Source organism: Falco peregrinus, chromosome 8 (assembly GCF_023634155.1).
Source record: "Falco peregrinus isolate bFalPer1 chromosome 8, bFalPer1.pri, whole genome shotgun sequence".
NCBI lineage: Eukaryota > Metazoa > Chordata > Aves > Falconiformes > Falconidae > Falco > Falco peregrinus.
The window spans coordinates 7878165-7899778 of NC_073728.1; the positions used below are offsets into that span (position 1 = coordinate 7878165).

Below are 21614 nucleotides of genomic sequence, written 5' to 3' on the forward strand. Positions count from 1 at the left end.
CAACCCTGTTGGAAAAGAGAGATTTACATTACCACCTTTGAACTGAATACAATATGCGGCGCCTGCATGTTGCAAAAAACAGATCCTCCCTCCAACCACTCAGAAGCCACAAGGACTACAATTCCACTTTGTGGGCCCTCAGCAAAGGTTGGTTTAGCTTTACTGAGAAAAACCTTTCTTTATAGATTCATTAGCTAGTGCCTGCCCATAGGGGTTTCACAAGCACATCAAGGATGCCTTTCCTTGCTAGCATTGACCTTGGTTGCTGCAGGTGAGGCATGGGGGCTAAACACAAAGAGCTCTGAAGAGGTGCCAGGGAGTAATGCCAGTTAGGATGCCTTGTTCCAGGGCAGAGCAGCCTCCCTGAAAAGCCAAGACATGCTCCGTATATTGTGCTAGGTCCAAAGAGCTCATTGCTTTGCTACAGAAAGTCATCTGCACTCAGAGCTTGGCATTGAGAGCCAGCCCTATGCCAGGGCATGTTCTGGGCTGGGTTGAGGAAACCCCATGGGGCAGGAGGACTTGCAAAGCTGCAACTACACCGTTCCCAAGCTGGTAGCCTGCTGAGAGTGCGCTTCTTACCCCGTTCCTATCCACTTGCTCCCAAAAGCAGAGTACTGCTGCTGAGCAGCCCCAAGCCTAAACCTCCTACGGAGAGCAATTCAGCCAGCGCAGTGATTCTGGGGCATTAGACTACGAAGGCACTTACTTCTGGCACTGGGAGCATCCACATTAAGAGTTGCACAAATTAATTATTCTAGCGTTTACACTACTCCACAAAAGCCACGTAGGATCATTTCCTTGCCTAAACAGCCTTAATGATGCTCCTGTGTGGCAAGCTGGGAAGGCAGCTAACAGAGAGTTTACAGGTTTGGAGAGGCTGGAAATGGAGCCAGCTAAGATGGATAGAGGGGATATATGTGCATGCAGACAAGTGCACGCATGCAGGCACAGATGTCACACTGGTAAAGTGAAACCATCAGGATGCAATCTCCTCTTTCTTGCCAGTCTTCAGCCTGCCTTAGGCACACCTTTGCACTGAGGCAGTAGTTTTTCTGGGTGGGAATAGCTGTAAACAGGTAACAGCACTTCCACGGCATCATTGGTGTCCTCACTAGGAGGCTGGGAAAGAGATCGCTGAATTCCCAGCCCATGCCTGCTTCACACCCAGCCCATGTTCACCTGTCTTGTGGCACAGTGTCCTAATGTACCCACACTGTGTTTTCTATTTTCACAAGTCCACAGTTTAGCAGCCCCTTGTAGGAAAGGCTCTCCACTGCCTGCTCCTTCACACTTCTCCTGGCAGCGTGCTCTTCCTGAGCTGTAAGCGATGGGCTTGGACAAGGTCTATTCAAAGCCTCGTACAGAGGCAGCAATACTTCCTCTCTGCTAAACACATCTTAGGAGCACACTAGCAGCATCTGCCTGTGCCTATAGTCATCCTGCAATTAGTTACTACCCCATTTCCTCTTCCTCTGGTAATTCACATGGACGGGAGTCTAGTGAATGGGACAAGTTTTATTAATAGATTCGAACATGCTACCTGAGTTATGATACCTCACCCTGTTTCTTCCAACAGTCCCCAAGGTCGCTCCATCCTTCCTGTGTGACATTCAGGTCCTCTTCCACTTTGGCAATGCTCTCAACGCTCTCATCTGCAGAAGCAATCCATACACCCCTCCATGTGTGCCCAGCTCATTAAAAAAGCTGTTAATGAAGACAGGTTCCAAAACAAATCCCTGAGCAGTGCCGTTCACTTCTTAACACATCCTGTTGACTCTCTTTCATCCTGTTTCCCACTTGAAATTTCTGTAGCAATGCTCAGGCTTGCTTACCTCATTAGAAAGAAAAAAAAAAATCACTTATCAATAAAAGGTGGTAAATTATTTCAGCTTAATCTATTTAAGCTTGTAATATCACTCAGCTGTTCCACTGAGCTGTTCACATAAGCCCTCACTCGAAACACTGTCATGGCTTACCTTGAGTAAAATCAGTCTTTCCATCTAAGGAGGCCTGCCAGTAGGTCAGAGGAGCTAGATACAAGGGGTTGGGTCTCAAACATCTGTCCATGGCTTAGACTCTGGAGGTGGGTGGAAGCACCTCTGTGTACCTGGATGTGTAGGAGTCAGTGATGCTTCTGCATTTGGGAAAGAAACCTCTGCATTAATGAGCTCTTTGCTTTTAAAAGATGAGCCTGCAGCTGGGTCTATAAATGGAAAGGAAATTAATGGGCTCCATTCCTTTGGCACAAATGCCCAGTGACGCATTCTTGTGTGAAGAGCATCTCTGGCAGAGCCAATGTCACCTAGTCCAAATTAGAACAGGTCCAAAATGCAACTAAAATTCAAACCAATTCTGGCTCAGGGATACCAGTGATGAGCAATAACATGGATTACTGTTTCCAGGAAAACTAGCCCTGTCTTGCAAGGACAGAAGAGTCATGTGTTTCAGGGAGCAAAGAAGCAGGATCTTGACCGCTTGGCTGTCAACAACATCATTGGTTTCCACAGAACCAGAACTCCTCACCCCAAGCCCTCCAAGACTAAAATAGTGACATCTCATAGAGGGGTGTTTAACCACAGGTACATCGAGTGAAGCCCACAGGCATAATGCAGAACACAGCTAAGTAAGCTGTTCAGCTTGAGAATTCACACCATCCTCCCACTGACAACATGCTGCTGCTAGACTTGCTGGGTGCAGGTCCTCCCCACCAGCAATGTGAGCACACGGGGCCACTGCAGGCATCCATTGAAAAGGGACAGAAGCATGATCGGACATTGCAGGACTAGAGGTGTCACACAAGAGCGTTCAAATGCAAGACCTTCAGTGTTCTTGCTAAAAGATAATTTCCCGGGAATGCGTCACGGGAGATGGATGCTGTCACACCACCGTCACGCCTATAGCATCTATATATCTCAGAAGGGTCACTGCTGGGTCCTTCCTCAGGCATCACTTACCGCTCTTCACTGATTACTCACAGTCCTCAGCAGGAACTCCTGCTAGATGGAGAGATGCTAACTCAGTATTATTGGAGGCAAAAGAGAGGTGATGAGCCTGTAAAAATGCATGCACCACTTTGCATGTGCTTTCTGGGATGGCTGTGACTGCGGTGCTCCATACAAGGCAATGCAGATGGGGGACCAAGAGGACTTTCTGCCTCACACATCCCACAGACTAACAGCACATGCACATCCTACTGCTGTGATTCAGTTACACTCGGTGACCTGTGAAGGTGCAATAACTTGGTTGGCTTCCAAGCTCTGCCTATCTGTGCCTCGGTATCAGACAACACTGGAAATAATTTCTGGAGACAGGGAAGGAGTTGCTCTAGGCAAACTTTGGTGCGTTAAATGTCTGGTGAAGCCACATGAGAGTGGGAAGCCAAATCAATTAGAAGTCAAGAGTTGATGTCCTTCTTAGATTTATGGGAAGTTCCACCAACCTGCACTAGGAAAAGACCATGTCTTCTCAGGAAGCAATACACAGGAGTCAGGATGGAGGACAGAAACCCCAGAGCCAATATTTGAGGTGCCTCAGAGACAAAGCAACTTCCTCTGCTTTGTACAAGGGGTTCAAAGATGAACAGAGATCATTCAAGCACTAAAGTAATGCCCAGACCAGGAGGTTTTTCTTCATCCTTCAGTGCATTTTGGACAGGTGGCAGTAAGATCCATGAAACCACAGCTTGGGCTTGCAGGAGCCTGAAGGGTGTTGGGTACCAGAGGCCCCTGCAAACTAAGCCGGAGCTGTTCCCTTTGGGAGGCACTGAGACCTGGCAGCGGGACTCCCACGCAGCCCTACAGCAGCAGCGAGGACCGTGGAGCAGGTGGCTGCGACCTGCGCTCCTGCGGCTGGCACCCACCGCAAACCCACGGCATCTCACAGAGCGGCTCTGACCTCCCGGGGATGCGCAGTTTTCCCCCTATTTCCAGAAAAGCAGTTGCTACGGCAACAAAAATGGTTTGCATTTTTAAATGCTTCCTCAAGGACATCCATTAAAGAGGCTGATGATCAGGAGAACAGCGGGATATGATGTGGCATGGTGGCCCCAGGCATGGGACAAGCAGCTTTGGAGTGAGCCCAGGTGTCCATCCATTTAATGCATGGACATGCTGGAGTACAGGTGCCTCCACGCTCCCTCTGCAGAAACGGCTGCTTGCACGTGCATCACAGCAATGAAGATCCAGAGAGGAAAGCTCTGTCACTGGCAGCTTGTCACCGTCAGGGAAAAAAACAACCTCACAGACTCACAAAAAAAGAAAGACAGCCTTTCTGCAGAAGGTACTAAAATTGAATCCACTGTTCTTATTTAAATGGACAAGGACATTCGGGCAGCATTTGCCAAGTTTCCTTCCCAAAAGAGACTCAGAGAAAGTCCTCTGAGGGATAATTAGCTGGCTAACAGACAGGAAATGAGGATAAAAATAAGTGGAATATTTCTGCCATGGAAGAAGATTATCTGCGAGATCTATTCTCCTGATTGCACAGTAATTACAGCATTACTCACAAGTCAGCCAACCAAGCATGTGTTTGGATGCCTGGCCACCACCAGAGAAGTCCAGCATGTCGTCTGCTTGGAAGGGACTCATCCGAGCTGCTGCTTGGATGGTGACCTGGAGGAGCCATCTGGTTTCTGACCCCACCTCTGTCTCGGTTTCCACCTCCTACCTGCAGGATGAGGGCTGGAAACCTCCCAGTGAAAGGGGAACAGAGTCATCTGAGGGCACCTGAAGTGGTCTGGGCAGGGGTTTTCAGGAACAAGCCCTGCTAACCTCTCCCCAGCAGGTCAGAAAATGAAACCATCGCTACTGACTTCCAGTGGTTGAGTTTTCAAGGAGTTTTTTCTGGCTCTGTGTCTTAAGTAGGGGAGGATCCTACTCACAGCAGGTGCGGGGCTAGAGGCTGTAAAGAAAAGCGATGTGGATTTCAAACAGCTCCTACCAGCAAAGAGCGGCTGGGGCAGAGCAGCAACTCTTTTGAAGGCTGTGAATATTAATAACATGCCTGCAAAGCACAGGCACCGGTGCGCCCTTATTACAACACCAAGTGAAATTGCCTGCCTAACCTTTGCCTTGGCATCATCTGTTCCCAGCCGAAGGAGCCACGTAGGAGCTGCATCGCAGGTTCTTAATGATGGATGGCAGAGCGGGGCCAGAGGCAGGAGGGAGCACTCTCAGGGTGGATGCCTTCACTTTGCCAGCTGTTTTAGGGGAGAAAGGGCTCTGTTTGGCATGACTGCAACTCTGTCTCCCCTCCTGAAAAACAAAATTCAGTCTGTTGTCTTTGCAAGACAGAGATGACAGCAAAGCTGTCCCTCAGAAGGACAGAAAGGGCAAGGGAAAGCATCTTACTAGAGGACTTGGCTCTATGAAATGCATGTTCTGGTGGGACAGGGAGCTCAGATAGGTACTCAGCCCCCCAACCTGGTGCAGGCAGGAGCTGGGGCTCAGTGTCCTGTGGTGGCTCAGTGAAATACTGCACTTTCACAGTACTGACCTCTTCCCTTGCAAGGAGGGACTCCCTTAGGTGTTGCTTGGATGGTCACTGCATTCCCTCTGGGACACAGTCATCCCAGAACCTGACACTGCTTTCACCTGCAGAGCTCACAGGGATCTGATGGGAGACACAACCAAGCCAAGAGCCTCCTTGCTGCCCCCATAACAGAGACTTGGCTCTGGGGAGAAGCCTCCACCTTCGCTGCCTGCCACTGGAACAGCTGAGCCACTGCAGCGTGCAGGACTGGTTTGACACCTTTCCTTCTCCCTTCTGTTTGCTTACTGGGTGATGTAGTGGCCGTCTGTGTTAAAACCGCCTGGAGCCAGGGTGTGAGGAGAAAGAAACAGCCCCTGGCACCCATCAAATCGCTGTGCTAAAACAAAAAAAAAATGTGAGCAGTGGAAACTGCCTTCAGTAGAGCAGTCCAGTCCCCACAGCCACCCTGCTCCCACCTGGCTTGGCTCAACAGCTCTGCGCTTCACCCCAGCCCGAAGTGACCAAGCCAACATACGCAGGTGACACACACTTCCAGGAAATTCACAGGTATCTTCCATCGTCTGCTCTTTTTTCCACCATATACCAGCAGACGGACAATTTACCAAAGCACCATGTACACTCCCTGGGGTCACCTGAGAGTCCTACCAGAGGTGGTCAGTCCATAGCAGAGAAGGACACAAGCAGACATCATGGTACGTCCTGCTCTAGCTACCAAACCACTTGTTGCAGCTCTCCCACTCATTTAACCAAACACCATTAACAACAATTCAAAAAGAGGAAGAAACCTGCCCAGTCCCACACGTTTAGATCCGGTTAGGCCTCCCCTGAAGTTCAAGTGCTCCCCTATAATTATACAGCCACTAATGACTCGGTCAGCGGTACAGAAAGCCACCAAGTCCTTTGGCAGGACCATACCGGTCCACGTACACAGGGTACAGTTTCACAGAGAGTCTCTGCACCAGCTCAGCTTGATTCACGAGTCAGCAAACCCAGGAAAAGATGCCAAAAAAACCCTGTCCATGGGGAGACTGGGCTGCCAAGGTCGACTGTGTGTCGGAAACGTTGCCGGCCAGCCCAAGGCACTCCCAAACTGCAGCAGCCGGCTGCAGAGCCCAGGCACTGGCTTGAGGAGCAGAGCGCCTGTTGCCAGAGGAAATAACCTGCAATAAAAAGCTGGTGGGCTCCCAGCCGGGGTAAGTGTGCTGGCAGACAACGACACAGGTGCCTGTGTCGGGAGCACGGCTGAGCGTTGGCGAGACGCAGGCAGGGCTGGCGGTGGGCTGCGGGCAGGCAGGGCCCCCGTGGCCGGCAGCGTCGGTGCCACGCCGCAGTTTGCATGGATGGGCACAGGGCAGGCTACGCTGTTTGTGTTCAGCCCACGCATGTTTGTGTCCGAGTAAGTGGTTCTCAGCTGAGTGAGACGTACACGTTCGTTATGCTGTGGGAATTTACGAACAATTAGCAGCACAAATATTGGTTTGAAGCCTGCTAGGTTGCTTCTGCACGCCCCCCTCCCCATCCACCACAGTATCCAGTAAGTAATTTCTTAAAGTTTTTCTTCTGGGCTTGAAGCTGGGATGTGACACAGCCTTTGCCCATGCATTAATCATTGTTCTTGTCACTCCCAGCCGGGGCCCCTGTTATCTGGCCGGCCGCAGGCTCTGCTTTGCCGCTGGCAGCCAGCAGTGAGAGGCCATGCTGCCATGCTTCCCTGCTCCCCTCCTGCAGCTCCGACCCAAGGCACGCTCCTGCTTGCCGGCCCGTGCCGCAAGAGGGGATGCTCCACCTCAGAGGTGTTCAGAAATGTTTATATCAGAGGGAAAAGACAGACTTGGTGCCAGAGGAGCTACATGTTTTGGAAAGCGCATGCAAGCATAACGCAAAGTGATGCTGCAGGAGAATTTGATGTGGAGATGGTTGCATGGGAAAATCTGTATGGGTGCCAATCCTACCTTGAGAGCCGCAGCAGGGGACAGTGCCGACACCAGAGATGTCGGGAGGTGGTGATGCCAGCAGTGAGACCCCGGCCAGGCTAGGAGAGTGCAGGACAGCTGAACCTACAGCAGGAAAAGCATAGCCCAGGCACCGTGGTCTGCTTGAAAGGACCACAAGCAGCAAGGTGCGTTGCTGAGTGAGTCTTGGGAATGGAAGCTGGAGAGATGGGCATTTCTGTGGCTCCTGTGCGCAGCCAGAGCCCAAGCCATGCAGCAGGACAGGCATGAGGAACCAAGCAGTGATGCGCTGCCACGGGTGCAATAGTGTGCCATGAGGAAAGCAAAGGCCAGAGGGAGAAATATTAGCAAGGCTTTTATAAGGTGGGTAATTAATACATTCCTTGCTGAGGAGAGGGATCTATGAGATGCCCAACCCCCCTAATAATGCTAGCAGAGGGGAAGTGGCTGTGGTGGGAGCTCTCGAGGAGGTGCTGGTGTTCTTCACACCCCATCAGTGGCAGGGCTGTCCCCCGGCAAACGGGCTGTCAAAGCCAGGCTATGCCTGCTGGCAGCTTTCACTGCTCACATAAAACAAGGCAATTTTCATAGGCACCCCGAATGGCAAATTTTGGAGGGAGAAGGGGGAAGGGGACCGGTGGCAAGCTTTTAACTATCGCAGCTGATGTGCAGTGATTGAGATGGCAATGTTTCTTTCAATGGCTCTAGCAGCTGTGGTTTGGAGTTGTGATCCTGCCAGCCACATGCATTCGAGCATCCTGAATGTCCCCAAAAGATGAGTGGCTTGTTGGAGAGGTTTTTAATAGTTCACAATCATTTGTTTCCTTCTGTCTTCTGGGTTTTCATGGTTTTAAAGCTTCCTTCTTGACTAGCAGAGTGGTCAGAAACCTTTTTGAAAAAGACCCTTTTGAAAAAACTAAAGCAGATATTCTCATGCAATTATATGATTTCAGAGCTGAGGTTTTAAGAAAGAAACAAACAGACAATGAACTATTTATTGCTATGGACTGTTAGCAATGCTGGGGTTTGGTTCTCGAAGGGGCCTTGTATGGGAGAGAAGAGATATTCCTCTGCCAGTGAAAACTCGGTTGCTACGAATAAGAAAATTCTATCATTCAGCCCCAAAAATTCCCAGCCTGCAAACATACACATTACTTGCTGCCCTGCTGCGAAGCTCCGCATCTTCCCTCCTCCCACCCACCGGCTGTCTCTCTGGTACATCTCCCATCCTTTCTTCTAAGCCTGCTTCAGCAAAGGATGCTCTTCCTCCAAAAGAGCTTCCCCCAGACACTCTCCTCCTCTCTGCTAAGAAATGGTGTCTGAGGATCGATTACTTATGAGCGCTGCTGTTTCCCTGACCTGTAGTTATCCTCTCACTGACGCCCAGTCCCTGAGCAGGCTGTCTTTCATTCTCCATCTGCAGGGAGAGGTGTACGCAAGCAAACTTTTGTCAGCAAGTCAGATTTCTGCCTGTGTTGGTAACCCTGTGCCAGAGAGGTTAGTGGAGGTGCAAGGGTTAAGACAGGCTAACTAATGGCAATACTGTGGACAAAAGCAATGGATTTACTAAATGAAGCAGAAAATCCTACTGTTTTCTTTGCTGCCCTTGCTGGAAAATATTTGCCTACTCACCTCCTGACTTCTATCAAAAACCTTGCAGGAGATAAAACTGTTCAAATCTATTTTTTCTGGTTGCAATAGTTTCCATCAGGTCAAACCACTCTGCGGCCAGCAGCAGCCACTTCTTCCTCCCTCTGCATCGGGCATGGCAGGGTTTTACCCGATGAAGTTTTTTTTCTCCCTCTTCTCTGATCCACCTCAGGTTTTCCACCAGTAGAAATGCCTTACCCTCTTGCCACCAGCCTTCTCCCAGACATCAGAGCAAAAGACCAGATAATTTCCATGGGGAATTCCCACATTCCATGTGGCTCATTTTCCCAGGGGTCTCTGAATTACCTTGTCAACTCGTGTGATCCCCACAGGCCATCAAGTTTTTCCAGTACTTGCAGGAGATGAACTGGAAAGTTCATTTTGAAGGAAAAACAGTGGGATGGCTCACTCGCTGTGTTTTCTTCTGCAAAAGAAGCCATATGGCAGTGCTTAACTGCACTTACTGTGCTGGAATTGCTTGGCCTTCTGGCTTTCTTCTCCAAGACTGCCCAACTGTGCAATTGCCACCAGGCTGCCACCTGCCTGCCTGGCAAGTGCTGTCCCACTCCCTGGGCTTGAAACTTCTGCAGGCAGCTCTGTTCCTGGGTGGCTGCAGCCCGAGCATGCTGCCTTCATCTCACCTCAGGCTGTACAGATCTTACCACTGTCTGCATTAATCCCATCAACATTTAGGCTCACCTGGTGTCCCTGAGGATCCTAGACCCAGATCCAAACAAATTTGGTCACAGGACCCTGAAAAAACTCTTGAAATCCCCTTTGCTTGCAGTTGCTGCTGCATGGTTTGCAAGTTTTGGGATGCGTGTTTTCAGATGGCTTTAAGATGTGAAGACACAGGTGCTGGGCAAGGCAATTTGGGCAGCTCTGTCAGCAGAACACCCTGCATCTGTGTGCTGAAGCACTGCTCAGGGTGAACCAGGGCTCGGTACCTCACTGCTGAGGGCGTGAGGCAAGGGTAGCTCCTCAGGCAGAAGCCACACAGTGTCACAGGCAGGCAGTGACAATCACTGGAAAGCTTAGGAATGTTTTGCAGGGCTGCAGCATCTTTTCAACTTGCTACGTCTTGGATTAAGGGTGGCCTAGCTTTGTGTGAGCTTCCACAGGGCCATCACGCAGGGAGGCGTGTTGCTGCTGGGACCCTCCAAGCCCCCAGCCTCCCCCACGAGCTGTTCTGTAAAGCAGCGTTTTGGCCCAGCTGTTTCTTGTCCTTCTTAGACCCCGCTGTGCTTAATGGTACTCTTGCTGTGTGCTGTTTGGGACAGGAGGCTTGGGAATGATTTTTCCCCTATGTCTGTCTGGCCTCTAGTCTTTCCAAACTGGGTGAAGTCACAGGTAGGAAAAGCCAAAACAAAAAGCCAACTAACCTGATCACGAGTTTAGGAGAACGTTGGCATCTGTTGCTTCCACACCACGTTGCATCACGCCTGATGCCCGCACCCTAACCCAAACCACGCCAGCTCTGCCATCAAGGCTTCCTGCGGAAAGAAATAATGACACGAGAAAATATCCCCTCTCGGAGCAAGAATCGCTCCTTTGAACACCATTTGGTGCTAGAGACAAGGTTTTGGTGCTCAGGGCTTGTCCTGTGTGCCAGGACACCAGCAGAGCCCTGCACCAAGTGCTCCCCATCCCCTCCCAGTGTGACAATGACGTTCCCACACAGCCCTGCCAGCCCGATTAGCAACACAGAGCTTTGCTGTGGGCTGAACGCCTACGCGCTCATCTGCACCAGGAGGACATCAAAGTGACCACAGGGTTCCTGGCAGCCCTGATTAGCAGCTGGTCAGCGAGAAGCTGCTCTTCATGTTTAGGTCACTTCTTGAAGCCGGGCGTGTTGAGAGGAGAGCTGGTGGAGGACCAGCTTTGGCACCTGTACCCCATCCTGCCTCTCCAGCAGAGCCATGTGAAAAGGAGCTAGATCCAACGGGGTGTTATTCATACGCCTCAGTAGCTGGGAACTGCAGGGAAAGAGCCTGATCTGCTTTGAGAATAAATGCAATCCCAGAAAACATTGTAAAGGAAGCCAGGCAGGTGTTAAATCTCAACAGCAGGTATCTGCCTTATGATCTTGTCCACAACAGTGTTAAAAATAAAATCCTGCTTTCCTATCAAAGAGAAGAAAGCTGGGAGGCTATTCAGTGTTACAAGCTAAGCGGGGAACAGCCTCTGGGAGCCTTCTGCAGTGCTGGGTGGGCTAGCAGGGGAAAGCAAAGTGGTATCCACTGGAAATACAGATTTTACATGGGCAAGTTAAACAGCAATAAGGTTTCATATAAAATAATATGTTTGGTATTAAATTCAATGTAGTTGGAAGGTGAAGCTCACTTCAGTCCTGGGAAAGAAGATCCGTGGTGGGTTTATCTGCAGCTTAAATGGATCACTTTACACGTTAATCCAGGTCCGCTGTCCTAGGATACCCAGTCCGTGACTGCTACGTGGTGAACTGTGCCGGAGCGATGCAACTGGTGGCGTTTGGCTCCGATGTGCCACTGTGAGAGCCCAGGCTCTGCCCCTGTGCCTGACACACCCTCTCCGCTTAGGTGCCAGCAGCAGAGCCAGTGCCCTGGTGCCCATGTTGATAACACAGGCAGACGAGGCTGGACCCAGCAGAGACGGGAAAGAACAGCAAGTCCGACAGCGGTTCAGCTGTTAACAGTTTGCCTCCAGCTGCATCCACCTGGCAAAATACTCCGGCTGCAAGCTCACGCAAGCTTCGCTGGAGAGGAGGGTGAGTCTTGCACTAGCTCCACACGGGGGGACCAGAAGCATGCACTGGGCAGCCCCAGCACAGCAAACCCCCTTTTTTCTGGGCTTTGCTTGAATGCTTTGATTATCAGGGCTAATAATTCCTGCCCTAGACTTGCAGAGGGGCCAAAAGTGGGCACACAGTTGGACTACCCAAAAGGAAAAGAGAAGCCGCTTCTACAGGGATACTAGCACCCAGCTCTCCAAAGTATCAGCAACGTTGGGCAGAATTGCTGCTGAACGCTGACAACGTGCAGCATGCTATAGGATCAGGGGCTGGTTCATAGGGAATGCAAAAAGAGCACCCATTAATTCGACTTGCTTTGCAAAAAGTTTTATTTTTAGTGCTTGTGAGCGGTGCCAGATTGGCAGTATTATAAATAGAAGACTTCTATTTATCCTACAGTCTAGGTACCGCAGTGCTAAGTCAGTTTTACGACCTCAATAAATCCAGATTAGGTGCTCTCAAGGATGTGTCACCATAGAAATAACATTTCCTCTTCACATTCATATGCGCAGCTAGGGAGATGGATTATGCCAAGGGGGGGTGCTGCCCTCGTAAGCCAGCCTGATGCTTTCTGATCTGTCTTGATGTGATACAGGCTGACATTCAAACAAGACTGTGGATCCCAGCTTCAGATCTCTGAGTCCTATCGAAAAGGTGATTATGCACCTTGCCTTTTGGGGTGAAAAGCCTACAGCAGCACTGGCACACAAGGGCCTGCCTCGGTGCCCAGGACAGGGAGCATCACACTCTGTTCCTGAGTAACGGCCAGTTGCTGCTCTGTGCATGCTTCAGTGTGCTGGCGAAACTGCGGTGCTGTTGCCCACACTGGCTGCACCCACAGTGACAAAACACCAGGGCTAGGATGCTGCTCGGCAAAGGTAGAAGAAGGGATGACAGCAGGAAAAGAGTCCTATTTGGTAGAATAACTTACAGCCTATTGCTAAGATGTTGCTTTTCTACCAACCTGACTGTCAATCATTATTAAAACACCGAAAAGATTCTTCTCTTAAAAAACAAATTTCAAAGGAAAGCAGCACACCCCCCTCCAGTTCCCTTCCATTTCTTTTTTTCCTTTCACCAACTGATGCTGCTTCATTAAATCTGTGGCACTATGTCAATTCCAAGCATGACAAGCATTTTCTAGCGGTCACACACCTCCCTCTTTGAACAGGCTGTGCTGCTCCCGGAGATGCTGAATAGCTCAGCAGTAGGTAAATGCACCTCCTGCAAAGCATTTCAGGATGCCTACTCCCCAAAGTGACACCTAGCTCCTTATGCATTCATTTGAGCCTGTGTCCTCCTGCAAAATACACACGTGCTACGTGCCTGAAGGCTGACTGGTCTTCCTTCAGGCTCTCCTCTGCTGCCTACCGCCACCAACCAGGGAAGGGCAAGGGGGAAAAGAAAGCCTTCAGTTACCCTGAAATTACCTCGTTCCCTACCTGGGAACTGGCCTGTCAGGCTGCTTTGGTCTCTGCAGTCTCTGCTGGGAGCCCAGAAAGCAAATACGCCGGGAAGCTGAGCGTATCAAAGAGCGTCTGAATTACAGCAGCTGTAGGTTTCTGATCCTTTCATTCTCTGTGAGATGTTTATAGTTTCAAAAGCTGGAAGCCTGCGTGAGTACAAGCTGTTTGGCTCGGACACAACATTTTGTCTGGTCAGCTGCTTGGCAGAAGGAGGTAGGGTGCTGTTTTTGGGATGCACCACACTGCCTGCCCCAGCCCTGCAGCAAATGCCTGCCCCAGCTGTTGATGAGCGCTTGCTTCTCCTCCTTGTTTGACCTAGAAGGGGTGTCTGGAGGGCAGACAAGTGGAAATGGGGTGCTTCAAGCTTACCAGAGCTCACCAGAAGTATGAAAAGATGCTTGTGGAGAGGAACAATCCTTACCAATTTGCTCAGGTAGCCTTAATGTCTGGGTCTGGAATGACTACTGAAGAAGACTGGAGGTTTGGCTGGTCTTTTACTGGCCTTTGTAGGCATAGGAATGAAGCAAAATGCAAAATGAAACAGGGTGGGAGGAGAAGGAATTTTTTTTTTAAAAAAAGCAATTAAAGGTACTTGTACACAGCAAAATGAGAAAAAATAAATGAAGTCTTAGTGGGAGTGTGTGTTATTTGCTAGACATTTCAGAGTCACAAGCCTGAGCACTAAAACCACCATGGAGTCATCACACAGCTGCAAACACAGCCTGTGCTGCTAAATGAGGATTTCAGCAAACTTCCCAATATTCACGAGTGGCACTGCATAACTCACGTGCCAGGCTGGGATGAGAATTTGTCACCGTCGCTGTAAGGCACGTAGGCACTGGAGCTCCCTGGCAGATGACAATCCCATTTCACGGCAGCTCTTGAGGTTTCAAAATGAGTTCCCTCTGCCTGAAGTGAAAGCATCATCTTTGAGATATTTAAAAAAACACAGAATTTTGTTGAAATGTCTATCTTGGGATTAAAATCTGAAGCCTTTTCAGGACAGAATGTCGCACGACATTCCCTTCTGTCCTGAAAAGGCTGCTCTCACCTCCGCTCCCCTGGAGGCATGGATGGAGTTTGCTACCCCAGTAAGTGTGAACACATCAGGCTCAGCAAGAAACACCCCTGTGGCTACTGTGCCACCGAGCCAGGGAGAAAACACCGGGTTTGACGTGTAGCTCCTCCATGCTTCTAACTTGGAAAGGGAAGAAGTGGAATGAAGAGCTGAACTCACCCAAATAAAGCTATTAAGGATTTGGCAGGAGTATCGGGCATCCTGTGGCTTGCTAGCACCCCCATCTGGGATGTCACCACTGGCTCCCCTTCCAGCCCAAAGCCAGTTCCCAGGGACATGCTGGCTCCTGCCAAGGCAACAGCTTGTGCCTTGAACGTCCCAGGTCTGGCATCCTCTGCCTACAGACAGCTCTCCTCCTGTTTGCTCCTGACGTGAAGAGCCTCTGGGTGGAGGATGTAGAGGATGTGGAGGTGAGTCTTTTATCTTCCATGAGCTGAAGTGACTTGTGCCTGCAGCGGTCTCCTGGGCAGCCCTCAGCTACTGATGGCAGCAGATCCCACTCGGGGGGGTCTGGACCATATTGTGCCCATCCAAGGACAAGCAGGGCATTCAGCAGCAGCGCCTGTCCCTCTGGTTCCTGCTGCTCCCTGCACAGAGCAGAGCTTCCAGACACACACCAGGGTGCTCCCGAGGGGAGCAAACAGGCTGGAAACCTGACAGCTAGCTGATTGCGTTGGCTTCACTTGGATCTCTTTGTAAGCTGCCAGCTCAGCTAGACAGAAGGCTGTTTTCCCATTTATTTAATAATTAAAGTGAAAGGCATCTTCTGGGAAGCCCGTTTTTCTCATTTACCAAATGAGGCTACAATATTCAGCAGTTTGCCTGAAGATTTACTCCATGCTGCTCACCGCAGCATCAGAGTCTAGATGGAGTCAGGAGTGGGTGGAAGGTCTTGCTGAAGGAAACAAGACATACTTTCACCATCTATGCCTGATTTAAAACAAGCTAAGCGTAGGAAGGCAGCCATTTCCCTTCTGCTGTGCCCAGCAGCACGTGGCATGGAGCCCCTGCGATCCTGCGTTCCGCCTGGGACTCCCTTCCTGGGTTCATACCCTCGAGAGGGAGTCAGGGCTCTCTGCTCCACTGGTCCTTCATCGCCAGGGCTGAGGACCAGCAGTGTGGAGGAATGAAGCACACCCCCCCTGGCAGCACAACCTATGGCTCCTGCTGTGAAATGTCTTCATGCTTTCATTTTCGCTGCAGAAGGAAGCTTAAGGAAAAAGTGCTCATGTGCCTCTTTCAAATTAGAAGCAGGAAGAGGGACTGAGAACACGGTGGTTCTGAAGATTCAGCCTCCCATATGATTTCTGGGCATGTAGTGCTGGCAGTGCCAGCTGGGCTGCTGTTAAACATGGCACTTGCTGTGCCCTGCATGAAGATGCACTTAACAGCCCCACAGTGTGCTCTGGAGACAGTCACAGTTTCAGATTAAACAGTTTCATTACAAAATGCCGCACGGTTAAGGCTGAAACATTTTGTGCGTGATGGTTCAGGCTTGATGGACTTCTGCCAAGGCAGGGAAGGACATCCTGCAGGGTGCCCAGCAGCTGAGGAGCTTCCTGCTCGTCAGAAACTTTGCTTATGTCAGAGACAGCCCCAAACCTGAGTTTCAGAACAGCATTGCTTCCTACCATCTGGGAAACACTGTTTTTCTCTGCTGTAACACATTCCAAGGCTAGCTCTCCCATTGCAGTGGCCACAGACTAGCTGCAGAGCGGTGGCTCCTGCTCCGAGCTGACATACTCCAAACAAAACTCAATGAGAAAATTCTGCTATCGGCCAGCACAAAAGGATGACAGACCTCCTCTAGCACCAGCTCCTCAGCCAGGGTAAGTCAGCAGAGTTCAATCGACATGAAACCGTTGAATCCACTTACTGCATTGTTCAGTGGAAAGACAGCCCCTCTCCAGCCCCGTGTTTCCTGCGCAACAGCCACGTGCTGGCACGGGCAGAGGAGCTTATAGCTTGGAAGAGCAGCTCGTTCCATCTCGTCCCACAGAGCCTTGATTGCACTCCCAGGGCTGTCCTCCCCAGCGCCGAGACGAATCCTCCCAGCCATGCGATGTGACATGACGACATTGAGCTTAGAGCAGAAGGAAAAAGGGATTTGTCTTTGCTTTCTTGTTTCAGATCCTTGAAGATGGGGTCCAGTCATCTCTCAAGCTGATCACAGGTTATTTTCTTGCGTGGAAGCAGAGTGCCTGACAGCCTCTTGCCTCAGCCTCCTGCCACTGCCACTGATACCCCCGGTAGGAAATGCACGGAGAGGCTCTCGGTGCCCTGCTGAAGAGCAGCTCCACAGGTGCAGCACAGCCCTGACCCCTGGAAGGGTTTTATGCAGCTACAAGCAGACTGGACCCCAGCCCAGACACCTGAGCTAGGAGATTCTGCTGGGAGCAGCACCATCTCTAACAGGTCTGACTGAGCACTTTCAAATTCCCCCTCCAAAAGTGCCAGTGCGTGACTTTGTGGTCTGCCTCCGGCCGCATCCAGAGCCTCAGACAGGAGAGACGGTCTCAGCCCCGCGCAGAAGCCGGGGTACAGCATGGTGGTGGCTGGATGCGCTGCTCAGGCACCTCCCTGCTCTCCCAATGGTCAAGCTGGGGCTTCAGTAGGGCAAGGCTTGTAAGAGTGTGCTGACTTTGCTCCCCCCCCCCCCCCCCCCCCCCCAGCTCCATCCTTTGGCAGGTCTCTGTCCAGAGCAGCAGTTTAGCGTAACTAGATCGAACCAACCCTGAGAGTGTGCAGTTTATGTATTTGTAGATCATTAAGCCTTCTCCTAGCGACAGGGTTTAAAAGGCATGATGACGTTTCATTCACCACCACCCCCCCCTTGCTGTTTGGCTCTTGAAAATTAAAAGATAAGCTTTGTAAATCTCATGGAGAAGAGGGAACTGTCACTTTAGCTTTAGAAGAAAAGCCAGCAATGAAACAAAATTCTTCTTTTGGCAGAGGAGAAAAAATCCATTATTAAAGGCTTAGAGGCAAAGGCTCTCAACACAATTAAAGGCAAACCTAAGCCTTTGAAAGCAGAGGGCATGACATTGGAATACACACAAGAGGCAGAGATGAAAGCCTCCATTGTAGCACTGTTGAAAAAGTAAAAAAAAGTTTCAATGGATGCATTTGCCTAAATCAAACTAGACGAGAAGCTTTCTAGAGAAGGGCTGGAGTCTTCCCATGTGTTTGCACAATGCCAAGAGCCGCTGGGCTCAGTCTTAATTAGAATCCTGGGGCATCACTAGAATAACTTAGGGAGTGAGGGTCACAACAGTCATTAATCAGAAAAAAACCAGGGCTTTAATATTTTCTGTGGGAAATTTTCCACCTGGGAAACCTAATCTCTCTTTCCAGCCTGTTGAGCTGAAGCAAAAAATGTTTTGATTTGGCGTTGTCAAGGCATTTGTTTCGTGGGAGAGCTTGCTGAGGACGTGGTGCTGCACTCTGGGCACGCAGGTGGCTTTCAGCCCAGCAGTGATCTGAAGATGTGGCCACCTCCAGACAGCACTGAGTAAAGCAGTCTTGGCTCTCACAGACTCCAAACTAAGAGCACCAGATCCAGCAGGCAAATCCATGCCTGGGATGTCAGAAACACACTGCTCTTGGAGTGCTTTGCTCCCAGCAGGTAATAAAAACTGCCCCTTCTTCTCAAACCCTTTACCTCCAACCAGCAGCACCATGAGAGCCCAACACCCACCATAAGATGCTCCCAACTAGTGTGCGAATGTCGAACAGCCCTTGCTGCTGTTCATGAAAGTCTGGGCTGGTGAGGGACCGCCACCACTCAGTAAAATCACGGTTTTGCCATCCACCCCATGCTGCCCAAAGCCAGGTCTGGCTTGACCCTGGGTGGCTGCACCGTGCTGGGGTGGTGATGACCTCTGCTATCTTAAGAACTGTCTCTTCTTTAAGAGACTCAGGTGTCTTTACAGGAGAGCAAGTCCTTCTCTGTGGATCAACATGGGCTATAACAGCTCACATGTCTCTGGAGCAAGATGCTCCTACACAAGTGGTGGCTGTTTTCCCCTGCCTGGTCTGTCAGCATGGGCAGCCTACGTTTTTGTTAATGCTAGTCTTAACTAGGGCTCTGCAGGAAGGGCAAAACATACTTTACCAAAACTCAGTATCATTACTGTGAGGTTAGAAATGGGGACTATATGGTAAGGATGGTACCCAAGGTTGCTCAGAGAGCTGCCGACAGGAGCTGACCGTGCAGAACATTTCACAGAACATTTTCCTTGCTCACACAGGGGCCGTGCTGGCACATTTCTGCCCCTTGGGAAGGAAGGTCTATCATTACAGCTAGCTGGTGGTTTAATCCTCTTTTAATTCTCCTCTTCAGGGATGTCTTGGGATAGGTGATCCTGGTTTGGGATGACTTGGCTTGCTTCTACACAAAACAAAAAGGCAAGAGAAGGCAGCCGCTGTACCAGGCATGCTTACCTCCTGCCCGTAGCTAGAGGATGTCCTCTGTGATGGTGCTGAGCCCCTGGGGAGCTGCCAGGAGCCGTTCCAGAGGGTGCCACCTTTCCCAGCCCCAGGTGCGGGGGCGGTGTCTGTCATTCCACTCAGTCGTCTGCCGTCCGCTCTGAAAACCCCTGAGGGTTTACCCATTAATGTCAACTCACAGCGCAATCTCCGGTGAAACCAGTTATCTGTTTGCAAAGCAAAAGGAAACTCATTCCACTTAGGGCATCGAGTAGCTTCCCACCAATGTTGACTGCATTTGTCAGATACAAACCAGGTGACTGAGAGCTGAAGGGTTATCTTGGTGCTTGTCCCCCTAGCCTAAAGATCAGCTTTGTCTATGGTAAACTGGAGACCTCTTTTTTTAAGGATACTTGCCCATTATGAACAACGAAAGAATTAAGCCAGGCATCCTCTGCTATCCAGGCACGGATACAAAAGCAGATAAGAGGCAGGCTGATTCACTGTCCTCCACTCTGAAAATAAAAGCAAACTCTGTGGATGGTTTTAGCTTTTTTTTAAATTATTTATTTTTTTATTTTATATATATATATATATATATATATATATATATATATGTTTTCCATTGGTTGGTTTTGTCACCAAGGAGACCAAATTCCTACACTCGCTGTTTTAGACATTCACCGGAACATAAATACATGCTTCGGTGCCAATGGCCATCACAGCATGATTACATAAGGTACGTGTTGTGCTTGGGAGCTATAGCTTTGCTCGCTGTATGCACGACCTGCCGTGTGGTTATGTCCACCCAAAGGGGAAAACAGGTCTGCTTTAAGCCCAAGTACCTCCTAGCATCGTGGCTAGGAGTCGCCTTGAATCTGAAGTTTCTTGCCGCATGTTCCTCATACCCATGTAGAAAGTCCTACATAAAACACACCAGTGCATTGTGGAAAGGAAAATAAATTCTGGTGTGCTTCTGCAACAGCTGCTTAGGCACAAATTCAGAAAACACTGGTGCAACAAGCAACCAGGCCACTTGGGTTCCTGTCCTCAGCGAGCAGCCATGGCTCTCTTCGCACTAATCCCTCTCTCCCTCTGGTTTTTTCCCCTCCCTCACCTCAAAACCACTCCTAAGAGTGAGATCAGTTTTCAAAGCACTGAACAGCAGCACCATTTGATGGAGTTAATGGGAATTCTGTGCCCCGGACGCCTTTCAGAGCATGCCTTCACCGAGTTTGTACCGAGTCCCCCAGGACACAGACCGCCTCATGTTGTTTGTGCGATGCCTCTCAGCGCTGGCCTCCATCTCCATAGCGATCCACAGAAGCAAATACCTGACCGGAAAATGTGAGGCACAGCTCCTGCTCATCTCAGCGGGACAGGGATATGGACGAGGCAAGGCAACGTCCACTGCAGGCTGTTCAGCTAGGCTGGGGCAATGCAGTAGGGAACTGGGTCAATCTCCATGCAGCAAAGATGCCATCGGAGCTTTCTCAGCTCTGAAATCTCAACGCAAGGCAAACCCGTGTCCCATCACTTACATAAATGGTTACCTAATGATGCTTTCCTCTATCTACATCACAGGGAACTGATGCGCCGAAGTCAGCTCTGGTAATACAGGATGGAAGCTGTGTCGGGAGAAATTCACAGTTCTGAATGCTGAAGACTTCAGAGGTGAACGACTGCCTCCCGGAGCACCCCCCAACTGTCCCAAAGGAGCATCCATGAGAAAGCCAAGCAGTGAGCTGTTGTGCAGTTCAGCAGACAGACACCCCCCCTACACTTTCCAGCGTTTCCAGATTTGACCTGCTAACCTTTCAAAATACAGTCTAAACATCTGATCTTCAGAGCTGATTTTTTTACATCAGCCTCCATACTGTCCTTTTCTAGATTCAGCAACAAAACCGTTTCTTGAAGCAACAGCTGTTTTACATGATCTTATTTTCAAGCCAGCTCCTTAACAGATACTCCCCTCCCCTCCTCCCCCCTCCCAATTTTAGCTGTGTTACTGCTCCATCTGGTCCCCCTGTGCTTGGAGGAATGCCAGTACCTCCTAGGGAAAAAAAGGTCTCTTCAATTTGGGATTGTTGGGATAACGTGAGCAGGCAGTGGCAGCATCTGCATTCATTTCCAGTCCCGATTCTGGACCATCCCAGGAAGCTTGGAGCAGCTCTGAGGCTGAGGTCTTTCTGCTGCTGAGTGAAGGTGGTCTCCATGGGAGTGCAACGTGGATGAGACAAGTGCAGGCTGCACCTGAGCATCTCGATTTTCCCCATGGGCTGGTCTGAGGGAGGGGGAGGGGCTGATAGTCACAGCAGAGATAGAAGCTAAGTAGGTGACAGTGGATGGGAAAACCATTCTGCTGGGGTTTTAACCTGTTTGCTGACTTAAGCCATTCTTTTCCCCTCAAAATGAAATATAGAAAATTCTAAAGATGCTGATAAAGTAGGGGGAAGTCCTGCAATATTTCTCCGTAATCCGTCTGGTGTTTCTGTTTCTAAAGCATGCAGTGCCTGAGCGGAGACCCCCCTTCCAGCCCGGTATGCGCTGTTTGCTCTGCGCTCTTGGTGTGACTGTTCCTTGCCTGTTGAGCGGAGGAGCCGTGCTGCACCAGCGCTTGTCTCTTGCTCCATCCTGGTCCTGAGCCCTGACAAATGCAGCAGCACCCCCTTTTTTGAGGAGCAGGGACAGGAGACACATAGCTCGTTGTCTCTAGCTAAACATTTTCTGGTCCTGAGGGCTTTCTCAGAGCCTTGCGAGGGGGAATCAACCAGAGT

At 50.2% G+C, this 21614-nt stretch overlaps 2 long non-coding RNA genes across 2 annotated transcripts; one reads left to right on the forward strand and one right to left on the reverse strand.

Moving 5' to 3' along the window:
- The first annotated feature begins 6506 nt into the window (after positions 1-6506).
- LOC114014093 (uncharacterized) lies at positions 6507-20678 on the forward strand. Its single transcript, XR_003557469.2, has 3 exons — positions 6507-6686; positions 11526-11841; positions 20422-20678. It is a non-coding gene; the product is annotated as an uncharacterized LOC114014093 (long non-coding RNA).
- On the reverse strand, positions 8967-19364 carry LOC114014094 (uncharacterized). Its single transcript, XR_003557472.2, has 4 exons — positions 18853-19364; positions 14119-14240; positions 10478-10588; positions 8967-9519 (listed from the first exon to the last, which is right to left on the reverse strand). It is a non-coding gene; the product is annotated as an uncharacterized LOC114014094 (long non-coding RNA).
- Positions 20679-21614: the final 936 nt, after the last annotated feature.